At 40.0% G+C, this 16,731-nt stretch overlaps 1 protein-coding gene across 2 annotated transcripts in view; it reads right to left on the bottom strand.

Moving 5' to 3' along the window:
• The window catches only part of CDK17 (cyclin dependent kinase 17), a 190,035-nt gene extending 173,767 nt beyond the window's left edge, over positions 1-16,268 (bottom strand). The window contains exon 1 of one of the 2 annotated variants that reach the window (XM_073327478.2): positions 15,898-16,268. The gene's annotated coding sequence lies outside the window, so the exon portion shown is untranslated. The remainder of the gene's footprint in view (positions 1-15,897) is intronic. The other variant, XM_073327480.2, reaches the window with a different exon arrangement.
• Positions 16,269-16,731: the final 463 nt, after the last annotated feature.

Here is a 16,731-nt window from a genome sequence, read left to right as displayed (position 1 = left end):
GAAGAATCCTAAACTTTTAGTACTGTGTCACTGAACTTTTACTTTTAACTGCACATTATGTTTATTGTACCATAGACCTAAGAGGAAATAATTTTCAGAAACTGGATAACTGAAAGCATTATAATTTAGGTCTCATCTGAGCTTTGGATGAATCCAACACTGAAAAATTTCCTACATCCTCCTTTAGTTCTGATCTTTTATTTAGAAGAAAGGAATATTACATAGTATAAGCTGTCCATGGTACTCCTTTGGTGTATGGTCACAGTGGAAATTAAGGTTGTTTACTTTCTATTGTATTCTATTAAGGTTTTGCATCAAGAAATTTCTTTTGACCTCTTTCTACCTGGTCTTCTCAGTTTCAGCTCATGTGCTGTAGCTTTTAGATATTATTAATTTTCAGAGACAGCTTTGTGACATTCAGCTTCCTTAGTCATCTACAGAGTTTTACACACCTCAATAATATTCCTTCTTATGCTCCAGTACTACAAATATTTATTTATGTGCTTAAAATTAAGCATGTGCATAAATCCTAGCAGAATTGGGGCCTTAATCTCCTCTTTCCTAATAACTATGGGCCAAAACCTCCACACCATCACAATACCTATAATTAACTTACCAGAAAATTGGTAAAAATTAGAAGGCTCAAATAAAAATAAAGCTTCCAGATACAGATCTCAAGACCTACATTTTAAGTTATTCAGTTTCTTGAAAGCTGCCTAACCTGCCAAACTGGTTTCTTAGCTAATGAGTTTTCTCTGTATGCACATGCATGTGTACATGCATGATACTTATGGCTTTTTATAGCAATTTTTTATATGATCAGGTTTAAATGAGACAGAAAGCATTTTAGTAAAAAAAGGTGCAACAAGAAAAAAATGCATCTATAATATTCTCATTTTAATCTACACATATGTAATTACAGGTTTATCTTCTATCCAGAATCATTTTATCATTTATTTCTCCACCTTTCTTAAATAACTAAATTATTCTGGCTAAATCTTTTGCAGGATTTCATGGCAGAAGAGTGATTAAGGACTGATGACATGACAAAACTAATATCTGCCATTACATACCAAGGTCTTAATGTTTACATTTATTAGTTTCAGCAATAAAGCCAAAGTAACTAAATCCTCCAAATAAACCACAAAATAATGTGCAGTATATTTAAAAAGTTAAGCTTTCACAACACTAGATTTACTTTTAAAATATGGAAACAAACTATTATAAGAGGCTAATATTTCAGGCGCATGGCCAAAACTGTTGCCATCTGACAACTGCTAAGAGGCCTATGTGAAAATAAACTAATAGTTTCATTTTAGTTCATAGCTGGTAAAGAATCTGTTGACCTCAGAAGAATCATCACAACTGGAAATATCAACAAGGACACCAAAGAATCAAGTTGAACGTTAACTACTACTACCACCAGAAGATGGCTGCAGAAGGACTGGGTTAAGTCACATTTGATAGACAACATATGGGGGAAAGGAGCCTAGCTCTACTATTGTGTATATACATACGGCACCTGTTTTTAGACAAAGAATTTCACTCTAATATTTTTTCATAAGTTCTATATTAACGCACTTAAATAATTACATGATGCCGTTTGCCAACAATTTTTAAATCTCAGTTCACTTCATGTAAACTGATTAAGTTAAGTTATACATGGATCAATTTACTTATCATAATTCAAATTATCAACAAGTACCTTCTATATTCTCTCTCACTTGGGATCAAAACAAGAACCTAAACTGCCATATTACTGGTCATCTTTAATAGACTTTAAAACAGCAAAGGTATTTTGAATATATTTAGCACACAGTGAACACCTTTGTTCTTCATAATTAATACAACTACATAGTCTACTTCCCCTTCCATCTTTCCATGAGATTTATAATTAAACAAATGTAACTGTGGGTTGTTTACTCTGCCACTGATTTTACTAGAGAAAGATTGACTGGAATTTGTCTATTTACAAATATAGCAAAACCCAATAAAAATATTTTTAAAAGTGCAACATAGATTTATACAAAATTTATTTCAAGAATGGAAATCCTTGTTTGTCAGAGTAATTCAGGTACCTTAAAACCTTGTTTCTAGCTTGGCTCACTTCAGAACCCAGAGCCAAATCCTGTGACTGGAGTACTATCTACACTGGGCTTCTACTCAAGCAATGGAACCACACTTAAAACACTTTCTAAGAATGGTTGTTTAAACAAAGATGAGTAAACGTCTAATTGTTTAAAAACCCAGTTATAATATAGTTTGGGCCCATCCACACAGGTACAGAACTGAAACTTTATCAGGGATGGAATAGGGGATAGGCACTATAGGCCTGTGCTTGGGTTCCCACCTCCTGGAGTAAGATGGAGGGGGAGGGAGGACAACATAATACCAGCTAATCCGTTGTGCATTTACTCTGAAAACACTAAAACTTTATTAAAAATAAATTATTTCACAGTTTGATCATAAATCTTTAAATAATTATATTAATCTTTAATTTGTGTATAGTATTTGAGAAAGAGACTTCCCTCCCATTCAATTAGTTAAATTCCATTACTGTTTGCTGCAACTAGAGCCTGATACGGATGGAAGCCATGACCAATTTATTCTTACAATGCCATAAACTTATGGACAGAGGAGGATTTGGTCGATTACTTTTTTCTTCCAGTTTAAGATGTATGACCACCACCTTTACTGTAAGGCAGCATGTTTATTATTTTTATTTCTGAATTTTAAATTAAGAATTCAGCTTCACTTTGGTATATAAGAAAATTAAATTTCAGAGTCTGATAATGATACATTAACAATCAAGTGGACTTTATAATTTCAAAATGTATTTACCTCCCATATATTTATACACACTATACATATATAGATATACACAAAATTATATGCAAGGAAATACTAACCAATGAAAGCTCTATTAACTACTAAAAGTTATGTCATAAGATACATCTGTGTAGCTCGCAACCTCCCAGCCTGGGTCGACAGATTTGGGTTTGCAGGGCTCACGCTAGTGCTCTAAAAATAGGTGAGTAGACAGTGCTTTGAAATCACGATGCGGGCTGGAGCTTGAGCTCTCAAGCCTATGGAGGAGGGGCTGGCTTCAGAGCCTGAGCTGCAGCTTCAAAGCACTGTCCACACAGCTATTTTTAGAGCAGTAGCATGAGCCCCACAAACCCCAGACTATTGACCTGGGATGGGAGGTTCACTGCCATGGGCTGAGTAGACTGTAACAGTCTGTACCCCTATCTTTATCCCTTTTATAGGACTATGATAAATTATGTATAAAGTATGCCTTGTGAGGTATCATTTGAAAACTCATAATTTCCTGAGCATTATTGTCCTGGTAAAATATGTGTGGCAACATTGTATGTAAAGTTATAAGATTCTACTGTATGATATTACTAAGACATGTTCACAGTCTAAAGAGCAGTCACATACCAGTTCCCCAGAGACAAAAGGCTGACACCTCAGCCAGGCGTCAATAAAATCAAATGGACCATCACCTGGTTAAGTGGCCATTCTTCGGCAGAAAGAGAGTGTGAGCGAAAAATCTATATCTTGACAAAGCCCATGTTTCCCATCTACACAGACTTTCTGTCTCCTGAATCTCAGCTGGAGATGATTCTCAAAGAAAAGAATTATCAGAAGGGAAAGCAGATGCCTTCTCCCTTTCCCTCTACCCATGACTTCCCCGACACCTGAAGAACAAAAGAAGTAGTACTGGACTGGGGGAGGAATGCTGACTGAAAGAAATTTAGCCAGTAAGACTGCTGAAACATGCAGTGAGAGAGACCTTCGCTTTGACTCCATTTAGCTTGTTAAGTTAGGCCTTAATTGCATTTTACTTTTATTTTCTTGTAACCAATTTTGACTTTTATGCCTCATTACTCGTAGCTACTTAAAATCTATCTTTCTGTAGTTAATACATTTGTTTTAATTTAAATCACTGTGTTTCGATTGAAGTATCTGGGATAAAAGGACTTGTGCATATCATTTTCTATTAATATAATGACGGATTTTGTATGACCTTGTATTGTCCAGAAGAGAGCTGAGCGGTACAAGATGAACATTTCTGGGGAAGTTCGGGAGTGGGAATCTGCTGGCATTGCTCTGCAGTATAATTCAAGAGTGGCTGGCTATAGCACTCACACAGTAGAACCTCAGAGTTACAAACACCTTGGGAATGGAGGTTGTTCGTAACTCTGAAACATTCGTAACCCTGAACAAAACGTTGTGGAAATTGTTCTTTCAAAAGTTTACAACTGAATATTGACTTAATGCAGCTTTAAAACTTTCCTATGCAGAAGACAAAAGCTGCTTTTAACCATCTTAATTGAAATGAAACAAGCACAGAAACAGTGCCCTTACCTATCAAATCTTTTATTAAATTTTCCCTTTATTTTTTAATGGTTTATGTTTAACACAATATTGTACTCTCCAGTATTCGCTTGCCCCATTGGGGGGGAGGGGCGGGGGGAGGTGTGGGGGGGTGTCTCTGCTGCCAGACTGCTCACATTCGGTTCCAATGAGGTGTGTGATTGACTGGTCCGTTCGTAACTCTGGTGTTCGTTAACGCTGCGGTTCTACTGTACAATATAACTGGGAGTAACATACATGCTGGAAGCTGTGTGTGAGCAGACCAAGAGTGGTAGCTCTCATAGCCCAAATAGTATAAAAGACACCTGAGGTTGAAGAATTGAGGGGACACAGCTGTTCAACGATCCAAACTGTAGCCTAGGTAATGTCACACTAAGCATAGCCAGACTGCACAACCAAAGCAGATCAAAATATTTGTTAAAAGATTTGTGTTGTACGTTAGACATGAGTTCTACTCCAGAGCTTTACTAAATGAAACTGAGAACAAACAAACAAGTACTTTTTAGTTCCTGGATATTTTGAATGTTTTAATTACGTTATATCATGATGCCCCTGTAACTGTACTAATATAATATTTTAGATTATTAAAATACCTTCAACTCTTTAGAGTTGCATATTAAATTTTACATCAACAACTATTCAGGAAATTTTAATAACTGGCCTTACAAGGTATTTTCATCCTACTGTTTTTCCCAAACTCATTTTGTAAACCCCATTCACATACAACCACAGGAAATGCACAGACACTCACGCAGTTATGTTTTAGTGCAGTTATCTAAGTTCAAAACCTACTAAAGATATCCTGAGCCTTGAAAGATTGCTATATCTCATACTTTGTTTTTTTAAGTGAACAAGTCTCAATTATATGTTTCGAAAACTTTGGAGGCAGGATATATTGCATTAACAGGAGTCCTGCAGCTACTATGAGGGAGCCTCTGAAGACTCCCTCCTAAACATCATAGCATATATAGTACTCCTGTAAAAAGCAGGAGCAGAAAGGACAACCGCTGAAGAGAGAAGCAGCTGTGAGACAGAGAAATATCATCAGCACGAACAGTTGGGGGCCAGCCTTCAGCTGGTGTAAATTGTCACAGACTTACAATTTCCTGCAATATCCTGAATGAACTTTACTGAATTAAGTCAAACCTTACCGACCTAGGGTTAACACCTTTGGGTTACACTGTATTAAAAATGTAATTGTGTATGAGTTGTGGCCTTTTATGTTCCTTCTCTAGTAGGGAGTGGGGATGCTAACATACTCCCTAAATTATCAATCCTTTGAAGTCGAAGTCACACACACACACACACACACACGGAGAGGTATGCATATAGTAGATCAAACTGAATTCTCCAGAGATCAAAAGACAAAGAAAGTGTTTTTGGCTAAATAGCCTGGTTTTAAACTGGCTCATGGCCTTTTTCCTGATCCAGCAAACTAACAGGATCCCTGGTCCACTAAGGGCCCCCAATCCTTAGCGTAGGGCTGGAAGGACTGAGTGCTTGTTCTGAGTTAAAGCAGTGATGAACTTATGACCACAAAGGAATTCTCTTGGGTGGGGAGTTGAAAGACTGCTCCTGACACAACTCATGTAAGGGTTGGGGTTAATTCTGGTAAACTTATTAGCATGTGTGTAGGTTATTTCTTATTTTTAATATGTTTTATCTGCAATGATTAAGTAGGCTTGAGCAGAAAGTGGTGTACGGTACCTTAAAACTGTAGCAATTACACCTGTTAACCATCTCTGAAGAGAAAACAATCAGAAGTTCTTGAGCAATCTGACTGTGCTGGGGATTACACAGTGAAAGAACTGCGCGGCCTGGAAATACCACAGTCTGAAGGGAGACACACACAGGTCTCCACTCAGAAAGGCAATGGCTAGAAAGCTGGAAGATGAGATTGGGTGCCCTTGCTAAACCACTGAAGGGAAATACAGATGCAGTTGTGCTGAACTGTGGCAATCTTCAACTGACTTTAAAGAAACCATGACAAATTTATACCAAGGATTCTACCCCTTGGATTCTACAGGCTGCAGAAGTCCCCTTCTGTCCCCACTTCACTAACTTTCCTCCATTCTTACCCAACAGCAGTGCAGGCACCTTTTTGGGGAGAAGGGTTCTTTGTCCCCAGCCCATATCATGTGCCTGTCTTAGGAAGGGGGGAGGTCATTTTCTGCACTCTCCCACTAAGGTTAGAGGTTACTCCTTAGCGGGTAAATTATGACTCTATTTAGCTTATATGGATTTGTTTTGAAGCTGGGCTGGAATCCCTCCTGCTTACAAAAACGTTGATGTAAATTAACATAACAATGAATTAAGAGTTGTTGAACACAAGTGTGGACACAAAAAGTATGTAAAAGGACTTCCAGAGGTTAGAAATTTGAAAAGGAAATAAAATAAAACTCAACATGAAAAAGTGCTATTTAAAATATAAGAGTGGAAAAAAGAATCATGAAAGGGAATTAATTGGAAATTAATTATAGTAACAGTGGACAGCAATTTAGATGTGATCTTGCAATGTGATGTCATACAAAAAAAGCCAATACAATTTTGACAGCAGAAGCAATATCCCATCACAGACCAGAGAGAGAATAGGCCTCTCTAAGGCACAGCAAAACGGCAGTTAAGATAGGTGGGTATTCTTTGTAAGAGCCCACCCTAGAACTTATTCTCTCCTTTCATCCAAAATAACACAAATGTGTTAACTTTCCAGGCATGCTGTAAAAGCCATATAACAGGGTTTGGGGTGAGGGTTGAGGGGAGGGAACAGGCTGGGGGAGGGGAGGATGAAGGTATGTTGCCAAAGGTGAGGGTGAAAGGGGTTTTACTGTTGCTTTGATTTACTGGCTGCTGAGTTGATGTGAGGCCAGAATACAAGTATTTTATGCTTCTTGGTAGTTATGTTATTTTTCCATAGATTATGAAGATCAGAAGGGACCAAAATCTAATCTGACCTTCTGCATAACATAGGCCATAGGATTTCCCTCGTTTAATTGCTGTTTGAACTAGACCATATCTTTTAAAAAAAATCCAATCTTCATTAAAAAATTTCCAGTGATTGAGAATCTACCCATAACCCTTAGTAAACTGTTCCAATGGTTAATTACCCTCACTGTTAAAAAGTTGCACCTTATTTTTAATTTAAATTTGTCTAGCTTCCATTTCCAGACATGTCATATCTTTTTCTGCTAGACTGAAGATCCAAATTACTATTTCCCATTTTGGTACTTACAGAGATAAGTTACGCCTTAACCTTCTTTTTGATAAAATAAATAGCCTGAGCTCATTAGATCTTTCATTATCAGGCATTTTTCCAATCCTTTAATCATTCTCTTGGCTTTTCTCTGAAGCATCTACAAGTTTTCAATGGTCTTTTTGAATTGTGGACTCCAGAACCAGCTACAGAATTTCAGTAGCAGTCATATCACTGCCAAATACATATGTAATTTAACCTCTGTACTATTAAACAGTATTCCTGTGTATACATCCAAGGATCACATCCTTCAAGTATGTCCTCCAATTTCTGGATCTAGATGTATTACTTTACATTTTGGCCATAATGAAAAACATAGTTTGTTTGTGCCCAGATTACAAAGCAATCTGGATCATTTAGTATTGGTGACATGTCCTCTTCATTATTTACAACTTCCCCAATCTCTGTGTTATCTGCAAATTTAGTCAGTAATGAGGTTTTATTTTCTTCCAGGTCCTTGTGTATTTTTGCTTCCCTAATAAATTTTCTTCAGTTCCTATCCTCTAATTAATATTCACTGCTATCAATGTTCCTTTATTTATATTTGCTTTTGTACAGCTGCCTTCATTTCTCCTCTAAGCCAGGCTGTTTTTTTAACTAGTGTAGCCTTCTCTCTCAATTGTGGCTTTTTGGGCCTCTGGTAAAATGTTCTTAAACAGTGCCCAATTATCATTCACATTTTTCTGTTTAAGTTCTTTCTCCCACTTGATTTGATTCATAGTTGTTTTCAGCTTTGTGATATTAGAATCTTTAAAGCACTAAGTATATATACTGGTTTGGACTTGATTGTGTTTATATATAACAAAAGTAATCAAATCATGATCACTTGCACCTAAGCAACCACTGACCTTTAGCTCTGCCATCAATTCTTCTTTAACAGTCTGAATTAGGTCTAACATACAATTCCACTGTGTTGGATACAACATTTTTTAAGTTGCAAAATTGTCATCTATACCTTTTAGAAATTCCAAGGATGATTTAGTACTGGCAATATGAGGAGACCTTCAACATATGTCATTCAGATTGAAATCCCCCATGATATGCCAACTTCCACCCCCCACATTACACATAGAGATGGTCATCCTGTTCCTTAGCGTGATTTGGTAGTCTGTAGCAGACACCAACCTGGCAACCCATTATCATACATTTCATTCAGCATACTTCAGGACAGAGTAGGCCCATTGCTCAATGAGGGGGAAAAGACAATAACAGAAAATGTGGAAATGGCAGAGTTGTTTAATGACTTCTTTGTTTCAGTTTTCACTAAGAAGGTTGGTGGAGACTGGACATCTAACATAGTGAATGCCCGTGAAAATGAGGTAGGATCAGAGTCTAAAATAAGGAAAAAACAGGTCAAAAATTACTTAGACAAGTCAGATGTCTCCAAATCACCAGGGCCTGATGAAATGCATCCTAGAATACTCAAGGAGCTGACTGAGGAGATATCTGAGCCATCAGCAATTATCTTTGAAAAGTCATGGAAGACAGGAGACATTCCAGAAGACTGGAAAAGGACAAACATAGTGCCCACCTATAAAAAGGGAAATAAGGACAACCCAGGGAATTACAGACCAGTCAGCTTAACCTCTGTACCCAGAAAGATAATGGAGCAAATAATTAAGCAATCAATTTGCTAACACCTAGAAGATAATACGGTGATAAATAACAGTCAGCATAGATTTGTCAAGACCAAATCATGTCAAACATCCTGTCAAAGAAAGCTACCAGGTTAACAAGTCTTGTGGATGGGGGGAAGTGGTAGATGTGGTATAGCTTGACTTTGGTAAGGCTTTTGATACTGTCTCCCATGACCTTCTCATTAACAAACTACAGAAATACAACCTAGATGGAGCTACTATAAGGTGGGTGCATAACTGGTTGGAAAATCATTCCCAAAAAGTAGTTTCAGTGGTTCACATTCATGCTGGAAGGGCATAACGAGTGGGGTCCCACAGGGATCGGTTCTGGGTTCTGTTCTGTTCAATATCTTCATCAGTGATTTAGATAATGGCATAGAGAGTACACTTATAAAGTTTGCAGATGATACCATGCTGGGAGGGGTCGCAAGTGCTTTGGAGGATAGGATTAAAATTTAAAATCATCTGGACAAACTGGAGAAATGTATTAGCAGGAGTATTATAAACAAGACACGAGAAGAAATTCTTCCGCTCTACTCCGCGCTGATTAGGCCTCAACTGGAGCATTGTGTCCATTTCTGGGCACCACATTTTAGGAAAGATGTGAACAAATTGGAGAAAGTCCAGAAAAGAGAAATAAAAATGATTAAAGGTCTAGAAAACATGACCTATGAGAGAAGATTGAAAAAAACTGGGTTTGTTTAGTCTGGAGAAGAGAGGACTGAGAGGGGACATGATAACAGTTTTCAAGTACATACAAGGTTGTTACAAGGAGGAGAGAGAAAAATTGTTCTTAACCTCTGAGGATAGGACAAGAAGCAATGGGCTTAAATTGCAGCAAGGGTGGTTTAGGTTGGACATTAGGAAAAACTTCCTAACTGTCATGGTGGTTAAGCACTGGAATAAATTGCCTAGGGAGGTTGTGGAATCTCCATCATTGGGGATTTTTAAGAGCAGGTTGGACAAACACCTGTCAGGGATGATCTAGATAATACTTAGTCCTGCCTTGAGTGCAGGGGACTGGACCTCTCGAAGTCCCTTCCAGTGTGATTCTATGATTAGTTGTTAAGGTTCCTAAAGATTATTGTATAGACATGTTTGGGGTTTAAAGCTAAATAAAATACATAAAGAGATGAGGGTACCCCAATATCAGAAAAATCAAACAGAATTCAGAGAAGAGCAACAAAATGCTTGGAGAAATTACTTTCTGAAGAAACACTGTTTAGATTATGGAAATGTGCAGTGTTGTAACGACTTCAGTGTAATGACACACTGAAAATGTCCCTAATCTATAATACTTCAGAGAAGCAACGGTCATGATCTTGCAAACAGTTATGCACATACTTAACTTTAAGCATATAAGTATTCTCATTGACTTTAAGAACATATGTAAATCCAGGATCAGGGCCTACATGTGGTTATAACAACCATACATCAGCTGTGTGAGGGGAAGGTGATGAGAGATGGTAACTGTTCTACCAGTATTTGAAAACACCAACAGGGAGTGTGGGCAGGAGTATAATTGCAAGCAGTGGACTAAAAGTAAAACAAAGAAAGGGAGAACATAAGAAAAATTCCTAACTGCAACATCCATTAAGGCCTCTTTACAGTAGAAAAAGGAAAAACTAAAAGCATAAAGCAGTAGGGCTTGTATGCTAGCATTTCTTTATCATCAACATAATTGTATTTAACTGTTCTGTTCATTGCATTAGCTTTTGTATATCTCTTGTAAAACAAAACAAAAAAATGGTTTCCTAACTGATAACGCCAAACATCTTTCTAAAAAAGAACAGATTAAGACCTTCTTCAAGACCAGCCTGTTCCCCAAACGTGATTATAGTACAATGATTTTTTTAATCCACACTGGCAGAAAAGAAAACTCAAAGACCCATACTGAGGCATAGTTGTTTTTTAGAAAACCCCCAAAATATTTTTGTTTAGAAACTTTCCTAATGTTCATCAAGTTTTCTCTTGCAAAATTTCTTTCCATTATGCCGAATTATACTCCCATTCATAATTGGTATTTTTACTTTTCAAATTATGGTAGGTAGACAATCATCTCTCCTTTTCTTTCCCTGCCTCATGCCCAGGTGTCACCTGACCAAGCTATCCACAGATTTTCTAAACTTTCCTCAGATCAGTTCCTCCAAGCTTCTTTGTCATTTGTCAAGATCTATGTTAATACACTATTCCATACTGAACCAAGTTTTCAAATCAATTAAAAAAAATTGTGTTAGAACTCAAACCTCTAAATGTGGCAGAGAACTTTGTGTTGGTATGGTTCGTTCTCCAATACTGACAAGATCTAAGTACTAAATCATCTCCAAGGAAAAGAATCCTACATTGGTAGGTGGATGATTAAATGACTTAATTGGTCTTTTCCATCTCTAGTTTCCATAATTCCAGATAAACAACATAGACATGCTTCCAGACTGACTAAGAGCGTCAGTGCACCTATTCGCTGCCTGTGGCACATAACAGCTTAGTCTCCTGTGAGCTGTAATACTTTGGTCTAATGTTGGTTGTTGGATTTAGCGTGCAGACGCCGGGTGGCATCGATGGCCTGTGACATACAGCAGGTCAGAACAGATGATCTAGTGGACTCTTCTGGCCTTAAACTCTATAAATATCTAATACTCTGGGTCTGGTCCTAATTCTAAAAATGCAACTGTATTCTTGTATGACTTCACACTTCACTCCAATAATAGCAACGTTTTCCAATAAAGTTAAGTGGAAGTACAGATATACAGGGGGAAAAAAGGCAAGTGCAGGGCAATCTGTATTCAAAATCACCTTCATAAGGCATCTCCTTTCTTCAGCCTCCCCCACATTTCCAACCCAAGTCTACCAAATACAGTTCTGCTCCTACTTTATTAAAAGGCCACTTCCATTAAGCAACTAATATTTATCAGTTCTTCCAGCAGTCACTTGGAATCTGCCAAGGAAACTACACTTTTCAAAAACTACAAATTGAACCACTAATCGAGGTTATTTTGAGGCAAGCTGACTACACTGTACTTTGATTAAATACACATTCCTGTTACAACCAGATTAAAAAGAAGCTGAAGTTCTTATTTTTATTTTTTTGGATTCTTGTGCACTGAATCGACAGGCTGAGTCTAATTATGGCCTTTCTCCCGAACATTGCAAGAGTCAACATCAATCGTTAAATATCACAACCCAAGAATATTTTGGGCTTAAATTGTTGTTTAGAATTTTTGTCTTTTAAGTGGTTTCAACTCAGCTTTGAAGTTAACACCTCCCTTAACAAGAGAGGAGGAAACTAACATCGCCTAGAGCTATTATTCAGGCAGTTTAGTCATGACAACAGATGTGTATTGATTTAAGTACAGAGGATTATTTAGTTTCAAGTGTAAATGTGAAGTTTTGGCCAATGGGGTATCAAAGCTCACCCCACAGGCAAGCAGCAGCTAGGAAGCACAGACATATTTCATTAAGTTCCTGGAACTTCTTGGCCAAATGCATTTTATACCATGTTTTTAAGTAGACCAATGTTTTTACAATATATTTATAAATCCTAGGGCCTTTAACAGAAACACTTAAGTGTCACGGAATACAGTGATGCCCAATTGTTCGTAATTACATATGAAGAGTTTGGTTGGTGTGTGCGTAAAAGGCATACAACCAAGCACTTAAGATTCTATATTAAGGGCATCTCACCCTCCATTAACACATGTCAAGAAAGTTATCTGATGCGGAGAAGAGGACAGAGAATTATAGTTAGGACAAATGAAAGTAAACATTTTTAATGATTTATAGTACAAACACAATGTTTACCATGATTCAGCAACTCAACATTTAAGCTAGGAACAGTATTTCCATGATAAATTCTGGGGTTTGGACATTTATATTGTGCATTTCAAAAATGCATTCGAACTAAAAATTCAGTGCCGAAGGTATTAGCTAAGTGCTTTTTAAAAGAGTTGTTTAGCCATTCTTTAGTAAAAGCTGAAAAGTATGTGACATTCCCATGGTTTCCGATGTTCCCCCCAAAAAGGGAAAACAAGAAAAAAAAAGTATTTGTATAACAGAGATTAATATAGTGAATTCATTGAATTCTTCTCCAGGTTACCCTTCTCTGAATAAATATTTTATTTTTTCCATCTTGAAAAGAAAGGTGCACTTTTCAGATTGGACTGTTTAAATACACTATACAGAAGCTAGTTTTATTAAGGCTATTTGAAACAGATGTGAATAAATTAAAAAACTACACTAAAAGCCTAGTTTTTCCTTTCAGCAGCAGACAGTAATTTAAGAAATGAGCAGGATTTAAATTTTGATAATAAGTTTTAAAAAATTCTGCACAATTCTACTCTAAAAGTAACACCGTTCATCAATATAATCACACAGAATATTAACTCTTAATATTCAGACTAACCAGTAATCATGTTTTTTCAGACTCATAAGATTTATGGCAAAATTAAAGCAAGGATGGTTGAGAAAACAAATCAATTTTGTTCTCAGCTGTTATCAATCCCAACTAGATTATGAGCTATAAATGGAATTATCCAGAATATCTTGAAGATATTTGCTTATTACTAGCAAAGAGACTCTCTCTAGTGTTTTACATAATAAAAGGTCAGTGAAGACACTACGTCCTCAACCCATAGAAGAGATGAAACAACCCTCCACTTTCTTCATGATTTTGTCCCGTTCTGCAAGCTGCTCCATGCGGAGGTGCCTCTGTACCCAAGTAGAGCCCCACTGACTCATGTGTGGAAAACAGCTTACAGGACAGGGACCTAACTATCATGTTCTCCTTATTGAAGCTCTCATAATCCACAGTCTGTACTGCAAAGACAATTGTTATTTAAATAGTTACACCAAAATAAAAAGTATGTTTTGGGGTCTGAAAGTTTAATGACCTTTTACCAGCTTAATGTGATAACTATTTATATATATTACATTGTCCTTTCAAGTAAAAATACAAAACTATTTTTAGAGACTTAGTTCAATATCTAGTTATACTTGGTATTTTAATGTTAATTAGGCAAAACACAGTTTGTCTCCAGTCATTAACAAAAGTATGCAGATGTGTCACAAAATCAGATCATGGGATTTCAATAAAGCACATCTCATTTTATCTAATATCTTAAATGCATACAATGCCAGATCATCTACTTTACTTTCTGAATTATATTTATTTAAAAATAAATCCAAATTTAGTACCAAGTCACAGTTTCCATAAATGCTTTAATCTGGCCAAAAGCATCCAAGCTCTTAACCTCACATTTCAGGGCAAGTAGCTCTCCAACTCAAATGAATGCAAGTAAAAATAAATACATTTAAAAAGCTACATGAACATTTATCATCCCAACACACATCCAAACCTGAGTGACTACAAGGTAAGTGTCTGGGGCAGGGGTGTTTGTTGTTTTACTTTGTACCCTTGAATAAAGTATGGGGGGGGGGAGGAAAGCATGCAGAGTTTCTGAAAGGAATTCTTTGGCCTGGGCTATGATATGCCTCTGCCTGATTTTCCTCACAACACTGGCAATATTGTTAACTGTCATAAACAAGGTGCCAAGGACAGTACCAAATTCAGAGCAACTTTTAAATTCTCTCCCGCAACCAAAATTGTTGCAGAGAAGAGAGATAAAAGGAATCAAGGCCAGCAAAATACTGTCTGAGAAGTAGCTAATCCATTTCTATAAATTCTATTATAAAAAGTGTGATGACTTTCCACAAAATATAATGTGATTCATGCCAAGTAGTTTCCCCCTTTCTTGTGGGAGAAGATCTATTTTGCTCAGGCTGCATCTAGGATATTACAAACCCCAGAGAGGAAGGGGAGGGAGAGCGGGCGTTCACAGCCGTTCAGAGTCAATAAGTGTTCATATATCCCATCATTTGGAAACCCTTCCCAAAGCTTAGGGCAAAAACACTGTTTAGTCAAGGAAAAAATGAGAAGAAGAAAAAACCCTGCAATGTGAATATATGTGTCATACATGTGGGGGCTGGAGGAGAGGAGCTGTCAGGGAGAGAAACATCTTTCATGGGGGGGAAGGAGAGAGCGCTTATACATAACATTCAGATCAGAGACACGGAACGAGGCATTCACGGCGACAATCAACTTTTCCTTCAGGCCTAACTTACTTGTGCCTTCAAATTTTTCAAAATGGTCAACAGCAGCAGCAGCACGCACCCTGCCCTCCCCAGCCCCCGCACACAACAGGGTAGGATCCCGCCGCGTCCTTCCTGCGCTAGTCAGTGTCTCCGCATCGCCCTCAGGGAGCCGCGGGGCCGCCCCCGGGACCTATTTGTGTTACCCTGCGGGCTGCCGCCTGCCTGCTGCAGTCGCATCCCGGAAACGCAGGAGGGGCCGGGGGCTCCGCGGCGGTAACCCCGACCCGGTCCCGTCCCAGCCCCCGGAGCGGCCCGGACAGCGCCCCCCGCCCCACGGGGTCACTGCCGGGGGGCAGAGCCACGTAGGCACCCGGTCACCCCCGCGCTGCTCTGACAGCCCCGGGCCCAGCCCCCTGCCCTCCCTCTGGGCCTAGTTTTACCCCTCCCAGGGCCAAGGCTGCCCCCTTCCTCGGGCCGGGCCCGGCTCGGCTCAGCCCCGGGAGCGGGACCCCCACCCCGGGGAGAGCAGCCCCGACTCACCAGCCGCGCCGGGTCTCCGCTGGTCCGGAGTGGGGGAGGGGGCGGTTCCTCCCCCTCCTAAGCGCGGCAGCCGCAGCCGGACGCAGCCGCCTCCGGGCGCCGAGCCCCGCTCGCTCCGCCGCCCCGAGAGCCGCTTCCTCCGCCCAGGCGCTGCGGCGCCCCGGCCGCTTCCCCCTCCCCGCCGAGAGTCACTTTACTCCCCCCGCCAACATGGCTGCTTCCCGAGCCGCCTCCGCGGCTCCCGACCCCGCTCCGGCCGCCGCCCCCCGAGCACCCCCGGAGCCCGGCCCTCGGCAGGGAGTCGCTCGCCGCCGATGGGAGCCGCGAGCGGGGGCGCGCGGCTGCGGGGCGAGGCTGGCGGCCAGGGCCTCGGCGGCGGCGCTTCTGCCTCTTCCAGCGGCTCGCTCGGAGACGGCGCAGCCGGAGCCCAGGAGGGGCAGTGGGAGAGCGGGGCCAGGGCGACACCTAGTGTCTGCGGCGGCCACTGCAGAGCCCGTCCGGCCCAGGGAGCGCCAGGCAGCCGGCTCCAGCTATTGCTGTAAGCCAGCAAGTGTAACCCGCCCAGGGCTTCTCCCCACACCCGTCCCCGGAAAGGGACTCCCCCCCAACATACACACCCTAGAAAGGGGCTTCCTCCCCTCACATCATCCCCCCACGCACGCATCCCCCACAGATAGGGGCTTCCCTACACGCACACCCCTACTGGAACGGGGTTTCCCCTCCAAACATCCCCCCACCCCCTGGAAAAGTGCTTCCCCCCCCCACACCACTCCTAAACACCCTCCCCCCACACACACACACACAGAGGAGAGAGGGTCTGCCCCTGCTTCCAAA

The sequence above is a fragment of the Lepidochelys kempii genome, chromosome 1 (genome assembly GCF_965140285.1).
Source record: "Lepidochelys kempii isolate rLepKem1 chromosome 1, rLepKem1.hap1, whole genome shotgun sequence".
Taxonomy (NCBI): domain Eukaryota; kingdom Metazoa; phylum Chordata; order Testudines; family Cheloniidae; genus Lepidochelys; species Lepidochelys kempii.
Note: the sequence above shows the minus strand (reverse complement) of the source record. Positions and strands in the feature narration are given on the sequence as shown.